Source organism: Pseudophryne corroboree, chromosome 10 (assembly GCF_028390025.1).
Source record: "Pseudophryne corroboree isolate aPseCor3 chromosome 10, aPseCor3.hap2, whole genome shotgun sequence".
NCBI classification, from domain to species: domain Eukaryota; kingdom Metazoa; phylum Chordata; class Amphibia; order Anura; family Myobatrachidae; genus Pseudophryne; species Pseudophryne corroboree.
The window spans coordinates 326,615,142-326,637,370 of record NC_086453.1 but is presented as its reverse complement, the minus strand read 5'-3'; positions in this window follow the sequence as shown (position 1 = coordinate 326,637,370).

The window sequence follows — 22,229 nt, the reverse complement described above, 5'->3', positions numbered from 1 at the left end:
ATGAGACAGCCGGCTACTCAGCTTGTGCATGTCCAGACGTCTCATACAGGGGCTCTAAAGCGCCCGTTACCTCAGATACAGACGCCGACACGGATACTGACTCCTGTGTCGACGGTGAAGAGACAACCGTGATTTCCAATAGGGCCACACATTGCATGATTGAGGCAATGGAAAAAGTTTACACTCTTCTGATAATATAAATACCACCAAAAAAAAAAAGGGGTATTATGTTTGGTGAGGAAAAACTTCCTGTAGTTTTCCTGAATCTGAGAAATAAAATGAGGTGTGTGATGATGCGTGGGTTTCCCCCCGATAACAATTGATAATTTCTAAAAAGTTATTGGCAGTATACCTTTTCCCGCCAGAGGTTAGGGTGCGTTGGGAAACACCCCCTAGGGGGGATAAGGCGCTCACACGCTTGTAAGAACAAGGGCTCTACCCTCTCTGGAGATGGCCGCCCTTAGGGATCCTGCTGATAGAAAGCAGGAGGGTATCCTAAAATGTATTTACACACATACTGGTGTTATACTGCGACCAGCAATCGCCTCAGCCTGGATGTGCAGTGCTGGGTTGGCGTGGTCGGATTCCCTGACTGGAAATTTGATATCCTAGATAAGGACAGTATATTATTGCCTATAGAGCAATTAAAAGATGCATTTCTATATATGCATGATGCACAGCGGAATATTTGCCGACTGGCATCAAGTATAAGTGCGTTGTCCAATTATACCAGTAAAGTGGTCAGGTGATGCGGATTCCAAACGGCATTTGGAAGTATTGCCTTAACAAAAAAGGGGATGTACCCCAGGTCGCCTCTCAAAATAAGACGCCGTATTATCAGGCGCAGTCCTGGTTGGCAAGCGGACAAAAGGGTTCCTCTTTTCTGCTCGTGACAGAGGGAGAGGAAAATGGCTGCAGAGATCAGCCAGTTCCAAGGAACAGAAACTCTTTTCCGCCTCTGCCAAGCCCTCAGTATGACGCTAGGGCTTTACAAGTTCAGGCACGGTGGGGTCCCGTTCTCAATGAATTTCAGTGCGCAGTGGGCTCACTCGCAAGTAGACCCCTGGATCCTTCAGGTAATATTTCAGGGGTACAAATTGGAATTCGAGACGTATCCCCCTCGCCGTTTCCAAAGGTCTGTTTTACCGACGTCTCCCGCTGACAGGGAGACAGTTTTGGAAACCATTCACAAGCTGTATTCGCAGCAGGTGATAATCAAGATACCCCTCCTGCAACAGGGAACGGGGTATTATTCCACACTATTGTGGTACCGAAGCCAGACGGCTCGGTGAGACCGATTTTAAAATCTAAAATCTAAAATCTTTGAACACTTGCATACAGAGGTTCAAATTCAAAATTGAGTCACTCAGAGCAGTGATTGCAAACCTGGAAGAAGGGGACTACATGATGTCTCGGGACATCAAGGATGCTTACCTTCATGTCAAAATTTACCCTTCTCACCAAGGGTATTTCAGGTTATGGTACAGAACTGTCACTATCAGTTCGGACGCTGCCGTAGGGATGGTCCACGGCACCCCGGGTCTTTACCAAGGTAATGGCCGAAATGATATCCCTTCGAAGGAAGGAAATTTCAGTTATCCCTTACTTGGACGATTCCCTGATAAGGGTAAGATCCAGGGAACACTTGGAAGTCGGTGTAGCACTATCTCAGGTAGTGTTGCGGCAGCACGATTGGATTCTCAATATTCCAAAATCGCAGCTGGTTCCGACGACTTGTCTTCTGTTCCTAGGGATGATCCTGGACACAGTCCAGAAAGAAGGTGTTTCTCCCGGAGGAGAAAGCCAGGGAGTTATCCGAGCTAGTCAGGAACCTCCTAAAACCGAACCAAGTCTCAGTGCATCAATGCACAAGGGTTCTGGGTAAAAATGGTGGCTTCCTACGAAGCAATCCCATTCGGCAGATTCCACGCAAGACTTTCCAGTGGAACCTACTGGACAAATGGTCCGGGTCGCATCTTCAGATGCTTCAGCGGATAACCCTGTCACCGGGGACAAGGGTATCCCTCCTGTGGTGGTTGCAGAGTGCTCATCTTCTAGAGGGCCGCAGATTCGGCATTCGGGACTGGGTCCTGGTGGCCACGGATGCCAGCCTGCGAGGCTGGGGAGCAGTCACACAGGGAAGGAATTTCCAGGGCTTATGGTCAAGCCTGGAGACATCTCTTCATATAAACATTCTGGAACTAAGGGCCATTTACAATGCCCTAAGTCAAGCGAAACCCCTGCTTCAGGGTCAGGCGGTATTGATCCAATCGGACAACATCACGTCAGTCGCCCACGTAAACAGACAGGGCGGCACGGGAAGCAGGGGGGCAATGGCAGAAGCTGCAAGGATTCTTCGCTGGGCGGAAGATCATGTGATAGCACTGTCAGCAGTGTTCATTCCGGGAGTGGACAACTGGGAAGCAGACTTCCTCAGCAGACACGATCTACACCCGGGAGAGTGGGGACTTCATCCAGAAGTCTTCCACATGATTGTGAACCGTTGGAAAAAACCAAAGGTGGATATGATGGCGTCCCGCCTCAACAAAAAACTGGACAGGTATTGCGCCAGGTCAAGAGACCCTCAGGCAATAGCTGTGGACGCTCTGGTAACACCGTGGGTGTTCCAGTCAGTGTATGTGTTCCCTCCTCTGCCTCTCATACCAAAAGTACTGAGAATTATACGGCAAAGGGGAGTAAGAACGATACTCGTGGCTCCGGATTGGCCAAGAAGAACTTGGTATCTGGAACTTCAAGAGATGCTCACGGACGAACCGTGGCCTCTACCTCTAAGAAAGGACCTGCTCCAGCAGGGGCCTTGTTTGTTCCAAGACTTACCGCGGCTGCGTTTGACGGCTTGGTGGTTGAACGCCGGATCCTGAAGGAAAAAGGCATTCCAGATGAAGTCATCCCTACCCTGGTCAAGGCCAGGAAGGACGTAACCGCAAAACATTATCACCGCATTTGGCGAAAATATGTTGCGTGGTGGGAGGCCAAGAAGGCCCCTACAGAGGAATTTCAACTGGGTCGTTTCCTCCATTTCCTGCAAACAGGACTGTCTATGGGCCTAAAATTAGGGTCCATTAAGGTTCAATTTTCGGCCCTGTCGATTTTCTTCCAAAAGGAACTGGCTTCAGTGCCTGAAGTTCAGACATTTGTAAAAGGGGTACTGCATATACAGCCTCCTTTTGTGCCTCCAGTGGCACCTTGGGATCTCAATGTTGTGTTGAATTTCCTAAAGTCACATTGGTTTGAACCACTCACCACTGTGGACTTAAAATATCTCACATGGAAGGTGACGATGCTGTTAGCCCTGGCTTCAGCCAGGCGTGTGTCAGAATTGGCGGCTTTATCATATAAAAGCCCTTATTTAATATTTCATTCTGACAGGGCAGAATTGAGGACTTGTCCTCAATTTCTACCTAAGGTGGTTTCTGCATTTCACATGAAGCAACCTATTGTGGTACCTGCGGCTACTAAGGACTTGGAGGATTCCAAGTTGCTTGACGTGGTCAGGGCCCTGTAAATATATGTTTCCAGGACGGCTGGAGTCAGAAAATCTGACTCGCTGTTTATCCTGTATGCACCCAACAAACTGGGTGCTCCTGCTTCTAAGCAGACGATTGCTCGTTGGATTTGTAGTACAATTCAGCTTGCACATTCTGTGGCAGGCCTGCCACAGCCAAAAATCTTAAAATGCCCACTCCACAAGGAAGGTGGGCTCATCTTGGGCAGCTGCCCGAGGGGTCTCGGCTTTACAACTTTGCCGAGCAGTTATTTGGTCAGGAGCAAATACGTTTGTAAAATTCTACAAATTTGATACCCTGGCTGAGGAGGACCTGGAGTTCTCTCATTCGGTGCTGCAGAGTCATCCGCACTCTCCCGCCCGTTTGGGAGCTTTGGTATAATCCCCATGGTCCTTACGGAGTTCCCAGCATCCACTAGGACGTTAGAGAAAATAAGAATTTACTTACCGATAATTCTATTTCTCGTAGTCCGTAGTGGATGCTGGGCGCCCATCCCAAGTGCGGATTGTCTGCAATACTGGTACATAGTTATTGTTACCAAAAAATTCGGGTTATTGTTGTAGTGAGCCATCTTTTATAGAGGCTTCTCTATTATCATGCTGTTAACTGGGTTCAGATCACAAGTTGTACAGTGTGATTGGTGTGGCTGGTATGAGTCTTACCCGGGATTCAAAATCCTTCCTTATTGTGTACGCTCGTCCGGGCACAGTATCCTAACTGAGGCTTGGAGGAGGGTCATAGGGGGAGGAACCAGTGCACACCAGGTGATCCTAAAGCTTTCTTTAGATGTGCCCTGTCTCCTGCGGAGCCGCTATTCCCATGGTCCTTACGGAGTTCCCAGCATCCACTACGGACTACGAGAAATAGAATTATCGGTAAGTAAATTCTTATTATTGTAAAACAGAATTTTATTTTAATGATTGTATACAGAGCTGGATTAAGAGGGGGGCCCCGGGGGTAAGTACCCCGGGGCCCCCCTTTTTAAAAGGGCCCCCCGCTGCTGCCACAGATCGGATCTCTAGTCCGATCTGCGGTGCTGCGCTCCCGGCTCCCGGGAGCCGACACGGCGGGTCCACATGCAGGGCACCTGATCCATGGCTGTCCCCACTCCCGCGGCGGCTCAATGCTGCATTAAAATGCTGGCGGCGGCGGTGCCGCCGCACGCAGAGAGTGTGCACAGGAAGGACAGCTGAGCGACGTCTCAGCTGTCCAATTATCTGTGGAGCAGCAGCCTGTGGCTCAGCTATTGGCTGAGCGCGCAGGCTGCAGGGAGCGGGGAGGACAGCGTGTGGTGCCAGCCTGCGCCCAGCCAGCACCCCTATACATTAGATGTGGACCTACCAGCACCAGAGCAATAGTAAGAGCTGTATTAGGTTCTGGGTTATTATATACGTATATATATATACGTATATATATATATATATATGTGTGTGTGTGTGTGTATATGTGTGTGTATATATATATATATATATATATATATATATATATATACATATACACACATACCATACGCACAGTGGTCGAAGTGGGGCGGTATGGTATACCGCCACTTCTTCCACTGACTCGGAAATGAGCCCATGAAAGTGCAGCAGGAGGCGAGGGAAGTGGCTATCCTGCTGCACATGGTGTTCCCCGTCCCTGCGCGGCGGCCGGCGGCTGTGTAGAGCACTGTAGTAGCTCACAGCCGCTCACCGCTACCTGCCGCCCGCGCACACCGCTCACCAGCCTCCCGCCGCCCGACACCAGCCGCCTGGTGCCAGCCACTAGCCGCCCGACGCCGCCAGCAGCCCACAGCTCACTGTTGCCAGCAACAAATGAGGTAATGTTCCCCTGTCGTCACTATCGTCACTCTCCCTGTCGTCACTGTCGTCACTCTCTCTCTCCCTGTCGTCACTCTCTCTCTCCCTGTCGTCACTCTCTCTCCCCCTGTCGTCACTCTCTCTCCCCCTGTCGTCACTCTCTCGCACTCTCTCTCCCCCTGTCGTCACTCTCTCTCCCCCTGTCGTCACTCTCTCTCCCCCTGTCGTCACTCTCTCTCCCCCTGTCGTCACTGTCTCTCTCCCTGTCGTCACTGTCTCTCTCCCTGCCGTCAGTCTCCCTGTCGTCACTCTCTCTCTCCCTGCCGTCACTGTCTCTCTCTCCCTGTCGTCATTGGCTGCCCCTGCTGTCACAATTTCAGCTCATTCAGTGTGCTACAATGTGAATTTCGGCTCATTCAGTGTGCTATAATGTAAATTCCGGCTCATTCAGTTTGCTACAATGTGAATTTCGGCTCATTCAGTGTGCTACAAGGTGAATTTCGGCTCGTTCAGTGTGCTACAAGGTGAATTTCGGCTCGTTCGGTGTGCTACAAGGTGAATTTCGGCTCGTTCAGTGTGCTATAATGTGAATTTCGGCTCATTCAGTGTGCTATAATGTGAATTTCGGCTCATTCAGTGTGCTACAAGGTGAATTTCGGCTCGTTCAGTGTGCTACAAGGTGAATTTCGGCTCGTTCAGTGTGCTACAAGGTGAATTTCGGCTCATTCAGTGTGCTATAATGTGAATTTCGTCTCATTCAGTTTGCTACAATGTGAATTTCGGCTCATTCAGTGTGCTACAAGGTGAATTTCGGCTCGTTCAGTGTGCTACAAGGTGAATTTCGGCTCGTTCGGTGTGCTACAAGGTGAATTTCGGCTCGTTCAGTGTGCTATAATGTGAATTTCGGCTCATTCAGTGTGCTATAATGTGAATTTCGGCTCATTCAGTGTGCTATAATGTGAATTTCGGCTCATTCAGTGTGCTATAATGTGAATTTCGGCTAATTCAGTGTGCTACAATGTGAATTTCGGCTCATTCAGTGTGCTACAAGGTGAATTTCGGCTCGTTCAGTGTGCTACAAGGTGAATTTCGGCTCGTTCAGTGTGCTACAAGGTGAATTTCGGCTCATTCAGTGTGCTATAATGTGAATTTCGTCTCATTACCGTTTGCTATAATGTGAATTTCGACTCATACCGTGTGCTATATTGTTAATTTTGTCTCATTCTGTGTGCTATAATGTGAATTTCGGCTCATACCGTGTGTTATAATGTGAATTTCGGCTCATTCTGTGTGCTATAATGTGAATTTTGGCTCATTCTGTGTGCTATAATGTGAATTTTCGGCTCATTCTTTGTGCTATATTGTGAATTTTGACTCATACCGTGTGCTATAATGTGAATTTCGTCTCATTCTGTGTGCTATAATGTGAATTTCAGCTCATACTGTGTGGTATAATGTGAATTTCCGCTCATTCTGTGTGCTATAATGTGAAAGGGGCACTAGTACTAGGTAGCATAAGGGGTCCTACTATTGTGGTGCATAATGTGTATAAGGGGTATATGGTGTGGTAAACTACATTGAAGGATATGCTTCCTTTTGAGTGGCCACGTCCCCTTCCCTGGAGGCGCTTGCATAATTGCAACCTTCACTTTTCCATACCCCCACTTCAAAATTTCCGCTTCGACCACTGTACATAGGTAATATATATATATATATATATATATATATATATATATACACACACACACGTATATATTATATATACATGCATGTGCTCCCTATATGAAAGATTCTTTCATATTTACCACCAAATTGTAATTTTCTTTGTAGTAATTAAAGATGTTATGATTTAAATTTTAGATTTTAGGGCCCCACTGTCTTAAGTACCCCGGGCCCCCCAAAGCCTTAATCCAGCTCTGATTGTATATATTAGAGATGTGCGCTGACCCTGGGTTTTGGTTTTGGATCTGTATTTACGTTGTGGTTTCGATTTTTTTTATTTTTTATACCTACAGTATTAACCTCAATAACATGAATTTCCACTCAATTGTGACCTCCTCACAGCTCACAATATTCTTCCCAACATACAGATGTGTCCTCATACATGTTGCCTCAGTATGCCACGCAGCAGGAGATGCCTGGCGTGATTGAGCTGACAGGGGGATGCAGTCAATTTGCCGACAATCAAAATCCCAACGGTCAAAATACCGACAGCAATTGACCGACGGTCAAAATCCCGACATGGTCAAAATACCGACATTTAAAATACTGATAATGTCAAAATACCGACATGTAAAATGTCGACCGGTCAAAATGCTGACATGTAAAATGTCGACCGGACAAAATACCGACATGTAAAATGTCGACCTGTCAAAATGCCGACATTTAAAATACTGATAATGTCAAAATACCGACATGTAAAATGTCGACCGGACAAAATACTGACATGTAAAATGTCGACCGGTCAAAATGCCGACATGAGTTTTTCATGATTTTTTCATTGAAACCGACTTTACCATCCCAGCGGACCTGGAGAGGGAATATAATAGTGCGCCGAGCGCAGCGAGGCACTGCGCCCGAAGCATTCGAGGGGACGCGGTACTCTTATATGGTGTCCATGTCGACCTATGTCAACATACACACAAAAAACAATGAAAAAACATGTCGGCATTGACTTGTCGACATTTTACATGTCGGTATTTTGACCTTGCCGGTATTTTAAATGTCGGTATTTTGTCCATGTCAGGATTTTGACCGTCGGTCAATTGCTGTCGGGATTTTGATTGTAGGTATTTCATACCGATCCCCTGACAGGTCCCATGCAATTCTGTTATGCGAGTAAGACGCACAAGCAGACTCTGCTGATTAAATGATATGCGGCATGCCTATATTCTGTGTGCGACCGTGGCTGTATCTGCATATGAAATGCTTTCTAAGAAAACAGTGTAGTGTAGAATTTCGTATGCAGATACAGGCACGGTCGCACACAGACTAGTGGCATGCCGCATATCATTTTAATCAGCATGTGCGTCCTATGCGCATCAATTTGCAAATTAGACGCATTTTAATAAAAAAGACACCGCTACCAAGTCAATCCTCGGCATGTCGTGACTAGAACAGCTGTTTAACGTGCAGGAGGGTAGGTGTAAGTGAATACATCTGTAGGCCAAAGACTGTCTGGCTAAGCTAAACAACAGAGCAGCGGCACAAACACACTCAGTTATTTCTGTTTAAAAATGTTTTGCTAATTAGTAATATATTAACAAGACAGACTCGATGATGTTGAGATCAGGGCTCTGTGGGGGCCATATCATCACTTCTAGGACTCCTTGTTCTTCTTTATGCTGACAGTAGTTCTTAATGACATTGGCTTTATGTTTGGGGTCATTGTCCTGCTTCAGAATAAATTTGGAGCCAATCAGACAACTCCGTCTGTTATGTTTGAGGTCCGTGCTTGGAGCACCTAGGAGGGTATCGGGTCCATGAGTGTATCGATACTGAAGTGCTGCCTGTTTGGACTCTACCTCCTCTTTTCCTGGTTCTCTCCCCTTCTTCCCCCTGTCTTTGCTTTCTAAGAATTAAGTAAAATGACAGGAGCCATTAAGGATCTGTGTTTGTTTCCATGGCTCTGTGCATAGAGTGTGATTGATTTCCTCCTGCCCTCTAATGGTAGGCACTGACTGGGGTTTGTGTTTAACCGTCTGTCTCCTTAGTGACCCGCATACAGCACCCTAAGCAGGGCTCACGGCTGCCATGTGTTCGCCACACCTCGAACATGTGATGTTGCGTGAGTGGATTGGGCCTCCAGCAGGAGAAAGTGTATAGCTGCCTGGACTCTCCGGTCAACTCTACACTCTATAAGGTGCATGGCCAGAGCATCCTTTAGACATTGCGAGCAGCACTGCAATAGTGTAACTGGCCACAGGATGGCGTTCCAGGCAACCTTCTAGCCAGATGCAGGGGCAGTGATTGCACCTCTCGCACACACCTCCCTACGGCCCTGATTGCGCTCTATGTGGCCCAGGGATGAGATGATGACACCTGACGCCACATTTCTTTTTCTTTCCTTTTATAATTTACCATGCTGGTCTAATCCCCTGAATGAATCACACGTATGCTCTAACTCAGGCTTTTTCAACCAGTGTTGCCATAACACAATATCTCCCCCTAGTGGCCAATGCAAAGTCACAACAATTTTGCAGACACAACTATAGTATGTATGTATGTATGTATGTATATGCTGTATATTTATTTTATGAACTGCTTCTCTTGAAACAAAAGGCAAAGGGAAGTCATATTGGGGGTAATTCCAAGTTGATCGCAGCAGGAATTTTTTTTTAGCAGTTGGGCAAAACCATGTGCACTGCAGGGGAGGCAGATAAAACATGTGCAGAAAGAGTTAGATTTGGGTGGGTTATTTTGTTTCTGTGCAGGGTAAATACTGGCTGCTTTATTTTTACACTGCAAATTAGATTGCAGATTGAACACACCCACACCCAAATCTATTTCTTTAAATATACAGCATATACAAATACATACATACATACATACATACATACATACATACTATAGTTGTGTTTGCAAAATTGTTGTGACTTTGCATTGGCCACTAGGGGGAGATATTGTGTTATGGCAACTAAAATCCTGTTTGTGTTCCATCAAACTAATAACACTGTTTTACTTTCTATCCTGGAATATTACTGGCTAAGGGTGCCTCGTCAGCCTTCTTTCCTGAGCACCTGAGTGAAATTACACGTCTGGGATTCTGCAAAGAGTGATATTTATCATAAAGATAAGGCTCAACCGGATTCTTGGCATCTGTATATAGGACAACAGAACAGCTGCTGCTGAATAGGATATCCTTTGCTCCTCACCATTAGTGAAATGGCTATGTACATAGCTTATAGGCTACAGTATGTTATATACTATTATAATATATTTTGTATATTATCCCCTACTTGGGTCTCAGGGACATTTGCCTGCACAAAGGCTTGCTTGTTAATAAAGGTTTATACTGTACACTGGTCTATTTATGAAGCAGTGAAAAGAATGGAGAAGTGAACCAGTGGAGAAGTTGCCCATGGCAACCGATCAGCTGCTCCATACAATGGTATAGTATGCAAATGTTACTGCAGTGCGGATTGGTTGCCATGGGCAACTTCTCCACTGGCTCGCTTCTCCACACTATTCACTGCTTCATGAATAGGCCCAATGAACGCACCACACATTACGTGATAAAGCACCAGCCAATCAGCTCCAATATGTAAATTTACAGTTAGGAGCTGATTGGCTGGTGCGTTATCACCTTGCACTTATCACTGCTTTAGCACTTCTCCGGGCCTAATACATCTGCCCCAGTGTGCGGCGGAGCACTGCTTAAGGGTCAATGACTGCATATGCCACAATGTTTATATAGCTTGTGTTCCATGTTCTGCGATGTTTTGTGCTGTTAAGTTTTTTGCATATTTTTTCTTATTTTGTGTGCAAGGTTCCTGCTTATGTACTTTTGCAAGGCGCTGCAAACCCTTGTGGCACCATATAAATAAAGGCTGCTTATAATCATAGCCAGTTGGTAGAGGGGTGTATCCAGCCGCCAAATGGGCATGACCAATCACTAAAAGTCTCCCCTTTCCCATTTATGGGCATGACCAATCACTAGAGGTTCTCCCTTTCCCATTATGGGGAATGACCAATCACAAGAGGTCTATCCTTCCCCATTTATCGGCATAATAAGTCACTAGAGGTCTTCCTTTTCTTATATATGGGCGTGACCAATCACAAGAGACCTTCCCTTCCCCATTTTTCGGCATGACCAATCACTAGAGGTCTTCCTTTTCCCATATATGGGCATGACCAATCACAAGAGCTCTTCCCTTACCCATTTATCGGCATAATAAATCACTAGAGGTCTTCCTTTTCCCATATATGGGCATGACCAATCACAAGAGATCTTCCCTTCCCCATTTAAGGGCATGACCAATCACTAGAAGTCTTTCCTTCCCCATTTATCTCCACCCACATATTCCTATCAGTTTTATTTAGTTGTGAGATTACACAGCTAATATAATCGGTAGAGGACATGGATAGAGACTTGGGATGTGTGTGACATCATTAAGGTGGGATGTGATGTCAGCAGGAATGTGTTCAGGTTTGAAAGGGATAACTTTTTAGGGAAAAAAAACCCTTAATAATTGACAATATGAAAAAATAGCAATAGCAGCTGATCCTACAGATTGTAAGATTGTGAGCAACACCCTCTTATCGCTTTGTCTATCTGTTCATAAACAGTTTTTTGTTGTATTACTGCGTTTGCCCCAGTTATAAAACGCTGCAGAACACGCTGCCAATCATTTGATAAACTGGCAGAACCCTGTTCTCAATTGATCATAATTACAAAGCTTATTGTTTTCATTGAGATGATCAATTCAAAAATTAAACAAAAACTTAAATATATAAAAAGCAACTGCCTATGGATGTGGATGATGAGGCTGCAGTGTGCCAGGGAGAAGAGGCTTTATGAAGTTAATGAAAGTAAGTGATTATCTAGAAGTAATCTGTGTAGATAGTGCCCTAATCTAGCTGGGGAAGATTCCTAGTTCACCATTGGCTGCAACTTATCATGGAGTGCTAAGGTTTGGCGGCCTTATCTCTCACCCATGTAAATTGGAGTTATAAAAAGATAATTCTCAGCAACTGTAATAAAGGAAACATATGGCTGCCTTGCAATACAGGTACAATTACAGTCATTCAAAATGAGGACCGGATTGTGTATTTCTGTATGTAAATGTTTTAATTTATTTTTTATTTTTTAAATTGCCCCAATAATTATGCATATTTACATTTTTGAATTTTTTTTTAATACATTTTAAATAAACGTCGATTTTTCTACCGGAGGAGAAAAGTTATTTCTATAGCGCACACGTGTTATACAGCACTTTCCAGAGACTCATTCATTTCCATCAGTCCCTGTCCCATTGGAGCTCACTGTACATTCTGTATTCCCTATTACATGGACTTACATGCGTCCTAAGGTTATTTATTGATTGCCAGCATACAATGCACCTACCAGTATCTGGAGAATCTGGAGGAAACCCAATACAAACGGGACCTGGCAGTCGAAATGCAGACGTCAGAATCCCAACACTTATCGAAATACCGCCACCGGCATGCCGGCAAGGATGACCATCCCAGCTCTGGAATCCTAACCGCCGGGATACCGAAAGAGCGTGGACCGGGATGCCAGGCAGGTAAGCCGTGGGGGGGTTTGAAGGTTAGGTTAAGGCTACAGGGGGAGGGTTAGGATTAGACTGTGAGGAAGGGAGGGTTAGGTTTAGGCACCCCTGGGATGGATTAGGACTAGGCTGCGAGGGGTGGGACGGATAGGTTTAGGCTGTAGGAATGGGAGGGGTTAGGTTTAGGCCCCACCGGAGATTCTTAGGGTTTGGCTGCGGTGGGGAAGGGTTAGGGTTAGGCTGCGGTGGGGAAGGGTTAGGGTTAGGCTGCGGGGAGGGATGGTTAGGGTCAGGGGAGCATTGGTGTAACGTAAGTATAGTTACCTTGCCCATGTCGGGATTCTAAGCATCAAGATACCGCAGTCGGTACTCTGATCGCCGGAATCCTGACCACCGGCATTTCCTACCCAACACATGCAAACACAAAGAGGACATATAAACTCCACACATATTTAAAAGTTCACTAAAGCATTATAGAATATGTTGTTTTTCAGAAATAACTTAATTTCATAATACAGGTTGAGTATCCCTTATCCAAAATGCTTGGGACCAGAGGTATTTTGGATATCGGATTTTTCCGTATTTTGGAATAATTGCATACCATAAGGAGATATCATGGGGATGGGACCTAAGTCTAAGCACAGAATGCATTTATGTTACATATACACCTTATACACACAGCCTGAAGGTCATTTTAGCCAATATTTTTACTAACTTTGTGCATTAAACAAGTGCATTAAAGTGTGTACACATTCACACAAGTCTTTATGTTTCATATACACCTTATACACACAGCCTGAAGGTAATTTAATACAATATTTTTAATATCTGTGTATTAAACAAAGTTTGTGTACATTGAACCATCAAAAAACAAAGGTTTCACTATCTCAGTCTTACTCCAAAAAGTCCGTATTTCGGAATATTCCGTATTTCGGAATATTTGGATATGGGATACTCAACCTGTATACTCTTCTGTTACCATTAACTCTGCTTGATTCATTTCCCTGCTGAATTAAATCTAGTTGATAATTCAATATAGCCCAGGATAAATTGACATGAATAAGGTAAGCTTGTGATGACTGTTGCACATCCTCCTTCTCTTCTCTCCCGGGCTCCTAGGAGACTCCAGAACATTCTGCACCCTCCCAAACTTGCCCGCATCCCTAGTGGATAGGGGCTTTTTATCAGGCCTGTGGCGGTATTGTGCAAAATGAGAAGATAGATTTGCCAATAGTTATCATTCAGATTCACGCTATTATATTATGAACATAAGAGAAAACATCTGGATGCTATGGGTTACAGCACTTTTTTCCCCCAGTTATCAGCTTTCCAGATAGATTCCCCGTAGCAGTCACACCCCCTGCAATTCCTAGAGTTACGTAGGGCCAAAAGCAGAAACCCTTGAGCTCTTGTTTTTATAGTGCTGCCATGCCCCCTAATGTCCATTGGTCATAAAAAAAACCACACACAAGAACACAGGTCTCTGGTGACATTATTATGCATATCCCCGGCCCCGCCCACCCACGGTGTCCTGGAACACAGACATTTGACAACTTCCTGCACTCTGATTGGTGTATAGTTCTAGCCAAACACCAGTCAGTGTATAAAGACCACCCACTGCTCAGATTCATGTATGACCAGCACCCTCCACCAATCAGCATGCTTGGAGACATCTACTAGGAATATCAGCCTTCTACAGGCTGCACCACGTAAAACAGAATCAGTGGCTAGTAGCTTTCAAGTTAGGCCACAAGACGCAGCACAGACCTTTGCAGGATGTATGGCAATCCATAGTCAATGGTTAAAAACTATAGGTAAACCATTGATGGTCCCTAGCTGTCAGAGCCGGATTCAGACCTCATGGGGCCCTAGGCAAGATACCGGATCCCCCCGCCCATATAGGATTTATTGTTTCTGGTACAGGGGGAGTGGTCAGGACTGCCTAATATCACAGAAAACAAGAAAACACCTTGGCCTCAATAGATATGACACAATGGCCCTCTTTAGGGAAAAACAATCATTGGCCCCCGACAGGTACACATTGGCTCCCCACAGGAATAAATAACACACTGGCCCCCAACAGGAAAACTACCAAACACGCTGTATCTTATACCAGCTGCTGTGATGACCTACATATAATACCAGTAAAAGTGCCGATCGCAGTACACTGCCAGGGCAGCACATCATATTATATTGGTTGTGTATCCCTTCACATTACACTAGTAATATAGCAACAAAGATGCCCATTATTTTACACCAACATGGTTCTTTAGGGTACTCATCATGCTATATCATGACGTCAGCCAGCGGTTGCACAGCGTTTTGCAGAGGCAAAGTAACAAAGCTCAGTGCCAGTATTAGTGATATTAATATTGGTCTGAGCCCTGTTATTGAGCCTCTGTAAAACATTTACCTAGAAGCCAACCTTTGTGATGAATTATGGAGTGGATGGATCTCGTGGGGCCCGGCAACCCGCTGGGCCCAAGTCAGGCAGCTAGATTGCCGTGTGGGAAATCTGGGCCTGCTTGTTGCGTGCATATTCTGCAGTCACCATCAAACCATCAGTGCACATTCATTGATGCCAAAACGACGGTATCTGCCATTGGTAACAAGACACCAATGGTTAGCAACCATCGATGGTCCATGGCCATCCCTACTGCGAAGCCACAAGCAGCTTGTGCCAAAGGTTTATATTGTAGCAGCCAGAGAGGCAGGTGCCCCTATCCCACCCAGCCCAGCTCACACTCCTGGTGATGACTTACAATTTCCTAATAATAATCAATATGGGCAGCTGTTGAACACCGTGGAAGCACCATTTCTAGACACAAGTTTAATCATATGAATATCAGCAAAAGATGGAATTCATAAATAATCGCTCTAGGGCAGTGGCTAAAGACAAATTACATTATCTATCTATCTATCTGTGTCAGGGGCGTCTCTAGAGAGGAGGGGACCCGTGTGCAGACTCAGTGTGTGGGCCCCCTCCTCTCCCGTAGCCGTCACGCCGCTACTAGCGCACTGACCACTAGAGACTCTAGCACAGTGCCAGAGGCTACAGCGCATGTAAAAGGACTCCGAAAAATGGCCGCTGCGACATTTTTCTGGAGTCCTGCGCATGCGCTGTAGACTCTGGCACTGTGCCAGAGTCTCTAGTGGTCAGTGCGCTAGCAGCGGCGCGACGGCAACGGGAGAGGAGGGGGCCCACACATGGTCAGCAATGGACTCCGGAAAGGTATGTATAGGAGAAATGGGTGCAATGTGTGCGGGGTGGGCCCCCCGGAACTCAGGGGCCCGTGTGCACCACACATACTGCACCCATTATAGAAACGCCAATGATCTGTGTATATATATACATATATATATATATATATATATATATATATAATCATTATACAGTAGATCTGCTGTGACACAATTTGCTTATGTGTGTTACCCAATGTAAACCCACACATCAGAACTGCAGTTGGATAACAGGAAACACTGAACAGAACATTTAAACATAACATTTATTTCCTTCCTTAGCTATGTCATGAGTAATATTATAATATTACAGCGAGTACTATGATTCGTCACTGCCTGCTCTCATTAGGGTTTGGATGGCTGGTAGCTGAGTGTGTGGGTGGCACAGGCTGGATTTCACCGTCTGGCTCACTCATCTAGCCGTCCTATTTCTCCTTCACTCATTATACTGTAAGCCGACCTCACACTCCCCAAGCTATTGCTGCCATTATTCCTCCTGTGCGATTCCGCTAACACACGCAAAACACCGCTTCCTATGGCTGCGTCGGTGGTAATTTTGCTCTTTCAAAAATATGTTTTAGATTTATTTTGCCCTTAGATGATATAATCCATCCTAACATTTAGTTTGCTATCTGCTAAGCCTTGGATGGAGATATAGTACCAGCCAATCAGCTCCTAACAGCCATTCCACAGGCGCCCTGGAATGACGCTCTGTTTACATTCTGGACGCTGGAGTAACAGTATCAACCCCCCACTGCGTCGCTGTGCGCACGCCGGAGTGATGCGTTGTTTACCTTTGGGTGCCGCTTCACTCTTGATGCGGCCGGATGACGCGGCGGGACTCGATCCGGCCGTGCTTTCTGATCCAGATGGACCCTGTATTTAATCAAGGAGGAGGCGGGGACCACATAGGAAGGGTAAAGAGAATATGTGGAGTTTATCTCCATGTGTATCTTTATTATGGATATAGTTAGAGAGTACCAGGTTTCTATCCATGCATTACATTGGACACATTTTCGTTTTACAATTAGTGGTCATGTGACCATACTATACAAACAATGGTTATTGATTTATACTTAGCTTTTTCATATATATAATATATTGGGCACTGTGTAATAACATGAGGCTTAATATGAGTTTTGGTGTCTGTCATTTTTTGGTCACATTATGGGTTGAGCGGGTCAGAACCAATTTCACATGCTAATGAGCAGCCATATTGTTCAGGGTATATAAACCCTCATCAGCAGCACTGATAACACCTTGAAAAAGTAGCATGAACGCAACGAAACGCGTTGGTGATTGCTGCTACACTTGCCTACTCCAACGGACACACACTAACAGAGGACTGAGAGACCTGGACTAAGCCCCTCCCCCATCATCATTGTTGGACTTTGCCAAAGGGATATCCCTACCGTGACCATCTTTTGCATCTTTTCATCAAGGGACTGCCATTGCGGGAAGCTGGACCGCATAAACGCCATGAATACGTCGATGGTAATTATTATCCACAGTTGCCAACAACTTAGGTCCACATGAGACTTTCAAGGGGACTGTTTATAAGGAACGGGTCACTTGCTTTATTCCTGGTTCTCACATCTTTCCAGTTGGCAGCAGCACCACATGCAATTATTTTTATTTAAATTTTTAAACTATTATATAAATTTTATATAAATTTTATTTTGTTTTGTTTTATTATATGTAATGTTTTGCTATATGAATTATTGATGCCATTAAATATGTGTATTGTAGTGACCTGCTCTTCTCATATGTGACCAATAAGCGCTACATATCCTATTGTTCTTGGTACTTTATCTCCGTCCACTTTATCTCCATCCAAGGTTTAGTAAATAGACCCCTGGCTTAGACACATGAGAGTGGGAGAAAATAACCCCTGTCCAAGCTATCTGTCCAGAATGCTCAAACACTGCTGCAATCTGTGTACAAACACCCAGTCGCGCCAAGGAGGGGAAAGTGGGTACAATTTACCCGGGCCGCTTGAGGGACCTAGCAGGGGCCCGGGTCCGCTACCTCCCCCCCCCCAGTATATCTGTTTTGTGGCCGGAGGAGGCGGCGCCATCTTCCCAGTGATATCTTCAGGAAGATGGTGCCGCACATAGAAAGCAAAAACTAGTGATCAGCATCATCTTCCTAAATATCACTGGGAAGATGGCGTTGACCAGGGAGGAGGGATGTGCTTCCTGTTCAAGTAAGGTTAGAAGCGGGTGCTTTCCCCCACGACCACGCCCTGCCCCCTGTGTTAAAAGTGTACCCCCCCTTTCCCGCAATTATTTTATTATATATATATATTTTATTATATATATATTTTTATACTAACGGGTATCGTCACGCCCCTTTTTAAGCCATGCCCGTTTACCAGTGCTTGGCAGGGCTTTGTACACCCCTGCAAACACCCACTATTTGATGGAACTGTTCAGCCAGAGGGGGAGCTGTACTAAGCAACATATTGTGGCAGAAACTGAAGTAGCCAAATACCACTGTCGGCCGGGATGTAATGAAGTCCAAGTTCGGCGGCCACGCAGGTTGCCAGCCGAACTCGGATGTTTTATTAAAGGGGCAATCATTTACAAGGCGTGGTTTAGCCCCTTTGGAACTGGACTGTCCCGCTGCCACAGATGGCACGTATGCTATTGTCTTTTTTTGTACAGCTTGGCTATAAAATGGAATTGTTACATAAGTACATCAACCACACACCAAGGCAGGTCATAAAATACAGGATTAATTAGCAGCAGGTCTACACCCTAAATAGTATGAGTGTAATGTGTATATATTGTTACCATATTTTAATTTATAATTATACTGAAACAAAAGTACACAAGACAATTAATTACTCAGAGGCGCTGGAGCTTTGTACAAGAGCTCAAAATAGAACCATCAGGTCACAGTCCTTCCTGGCGTTGTCTTAGGTGTCGCAATCGCTAGGGCTGCGGTCGCAGAGGGCGCTAGGGCTGTGCTCGCAGAGGGCGCTGGGGCTGTGGGTTGGTGAGGGCGCTAGGGCTGTGGGTTGTAGAGGGCGCTAGGGCTGTGCTCGCAGAGGGCGCTAGGGCTGTGGGTTGTAGAGGGCGCTAGAGCTGTGGTCGCAGAGAGTGCTAGGGCTGTGGTCGCAGAGGGCGCTAGGGCTGTGGTCGCAGAGGGCGCTAGGGCTGTGGTCGCAGAGGGCGCTAAGGCTGTGGTCGCAGAGGGCGCTAGGGCTGTGGGTTGTAGAGGGCGCTAGGGCTGTGGAGCAGAGGGCGCTAGGGCTGTGGTCGCAGAGGGCGCTAGGGCTGTGGTCACAGAGGGGGCTAGGGCTGTGCTCGCAGAGGGCGCTAGGGCTGTGGGTTGTAGAGGGCGCTAGGGCTGTGGTCGCAGAGGGTGCTAGGGCTGTGGTCGCAGAGGGCGCTAGGGCTGTGCTCGCAGAGGGCGCTAGGGCTGTGGGTTGTAGAGGGCACTAGGGCTGTGGGTTGCAAAGGGCGCTAGAGCTGTGGGTTGCAAAGGGCACAAAGGCTGTGGTCGCAGAGGGTGCTAGGGCTGTGCTCACAGAGGGCGCTAGGGCTGTGGGTTGTAGAGGACGCTAGGGCTGTGGTCAGAGGGCGCTAGGGCTGTGGTAGCAGAGGGCGCTAGGGCTGTGGTAGCAGAGGGCGCTAGGGCTTTAGTAGCAGAGGGCGCTAGGGCTGTTGGTTGCAGAGGGCGCTAGGGCTGTGGGTTGCAAAGGGCACAAGGGCTGTGGTCGCAGAGGGCACTAGGGCTGTGGTCACAGAGAGCGCTAGAGCTGTGGTCACAGAGGGCACTAGGGCTGTGCTCACAGAGGGCGCTAGGGCTGTGCTTGCAGAGGGCGCTAGAGCTGTGGTTGCAGAGGGTTCTAGAGCTGTGGTAGCAGGGGGCGCTAGGGCTGTGGTAGCAGGGGGCGCTAGGGCTGTGCTCGCAGAGGGCGCTAGGGCTTTAGTAGCAGAGGGCGCTAGGGCTGTGGGTTGTAGAGGGCGCTAGGGCTGTGGTCGCAGAGGGCGCTAGGGCTGTGCTCGCAGAGGGTGCTAGGGCTGTGGGTTGTAGAGGGCACTAGGGCTGTGGGTTGCAAAGGGCACAAAGGCTGTGGTCGCAGAGGGTGCTAGGGCTGTGCTCACAGAGGGCGCTAGGGCTGTGGTTGCAGAGTGTTCTAGAGCTGTGGTAGCAGGGGGCGCTAGGGCTGTGGTAGCAGAGGGCGCTAGGGCTTTAGTAGCAGAGGGCGCTAGGGCTGTTGGTTGCAGAGGGCGCTAGGGCTGTGGGTTGCAAAGGGCACAAGGGCTGTGGTCGCAGAGGGCACTAGTGCTGTGGTCACAGAGAGCGCTAGAGCTGTGGTCACAGAGGGCACTAGGGCTGTGCTCACAGAGGGCGCTAGGGCTGTGCTTGCAGAGGGCGCTAGAGCTGTGGTTGCTGAGGGTTCTAGAGCTGTGGTAGCAGGGGGCGCTAGGGCTGTGGTAGCAGGGGGCGCTAGGGCTGTGCTCGCAGAGGGAGCTAGGGCTTTAGTAGCAGAGGGCGCTAGGGCTGTGGTCGCAGAGGGTGCTAGGGCTGTGGTCGCAGAGGGCGCTAGGGCTGTGGGTTGTAGAGGACGCTAGGGCTGTGGTCAGAGGGCGCTAGGGCTGTGGGTTGCAGAGGATGCTAGGGCTGTGGTCACAGAGGGCACTAGGGCTGTGGGTTGTAGAGGGCAGCATATTTCAGTAATATAATCAGGTAACACATAGGGCATGGACGACCTTATACATGTTGCATCGAAGACTATCAGTCACAGGTGGAGCAGCTTACAGTACAGGCAGTATGCTGCATTGGTCCCAGGGGGTTACCAGGGCCCTCATAGAGGGCAAGACACATGCAAAAGGACTACCTGTATTATTAATAGTTCCCATCTCCTGCAAGTTGGGATGTACCCAGTTTTGATTTGGATGGGGACTTTGTTGATGAGAGATGGGGGCACAATAATGCCACCTTTGGGGGCAAAATGATTGATTTGGTTTGGCATGATATTGAGACCCAGGGGGAGATGTATCAAACCTTCAAAAACAGAGAAATGGAGGTGTCGCCGATAGCAACCAGTTTGTGGAATCTCTCACATTATGGAATGTACTTGATAAATGGTAGCTACAAGCTGATTGGTAGCTCTAGTTATGCATAATTAGTGCTAAGTGCTAATTCTACCTCCACACTGCAGGCGTATACCCTGATCTACTATATACTACTCCACGCAGAAACCCCCTGTGCTGAGTCTGAGGTCAGTTGCCTTTCCATGTCACTGTGTGACATCTGTCTTCTGATATATAAAGTCAGTGTTAGACAGTGACCTGTATGATGTCCTATTTCTGGCGGTGCTGCTCTGTATTACCTTACATAACAGCCTAGGTGAAAACAAAATGCTAATTGTTTTACTCTTAGGGGCCAAATTATTATCAAGTGGACTTATTATGGGCCTTAGTCAGGATTGTTAGCAAATCATAAAAGCAATCTAATTGGCAAAACCATGTGCACTGCAGGTGGGCCAAATGTAACATGTGCAGAGAGAGTTAGATTTGGGTGGGGTGTGTTAACATTGAAATCTAAATTGCAGTGTAGAAATAAAGCAGCAAGTATTTACCCTGCACAGAAACAATATAACCCACCCAAATCTAACTCTCTCTGCACATGTTACATCTGCCCCACCTGCAGTGTACATGGTTTTGCCCATTAGTGTGCTTTTTTGGTTTGCTAGCAAACATGAATAACCTTCTGTTACCGCAATACGAAACATGATTGCCTCACTACATCTGTAAAAGCGTGTCTGGGATATGTGCATGCGGGCTTTCAGTTTCATTTAGTAAATACGAATAAAATAGCAAAAAGTAAATTAAAAACATTAAAAAAAATAACATTTAAAAACTGCCAATGAAATATGGCTTTATTAAAGACAAAAATTTTCATTCATGTTATTCTGTTACCGCCATCTTAAATGACCGATAACACAAGCATTGTACCTTTCATGGCGAAGCTTCGAAGTTTGCCGGTTACCATTAGTGATATCGCCAGGGGTAACCATTTGATGTATAGGGCAAATTCATAGCACCCTTTATAAATATTCCCCTATGAGTTGTAACAATAACTCTGTCGGGATCTGGTTAGGATCCCGTCGGTCGGGATCCTGGCATTCGAAATACCGACGCCGGAATCCCGACATTACTCGGTATGCTGACACAAATCATTGGCAATTGGTACTTGCCCTTAAGCAAGAAGAACTGACAAATATCCTCATCGATTTCCATTTACTAATAACATATATTGTACTGTACATTTATTACTATCAATGAAGAATATAATTTTCACTTGCAGTTGGTCTTCCTCAGGGGTACATTTACTAAGCAGTGATAATAGCGGAGAAGTGAGCCAGTGGAGAAGTTGCCCATGGCAACCAATCAGCACTGAAGTAACATCTATAA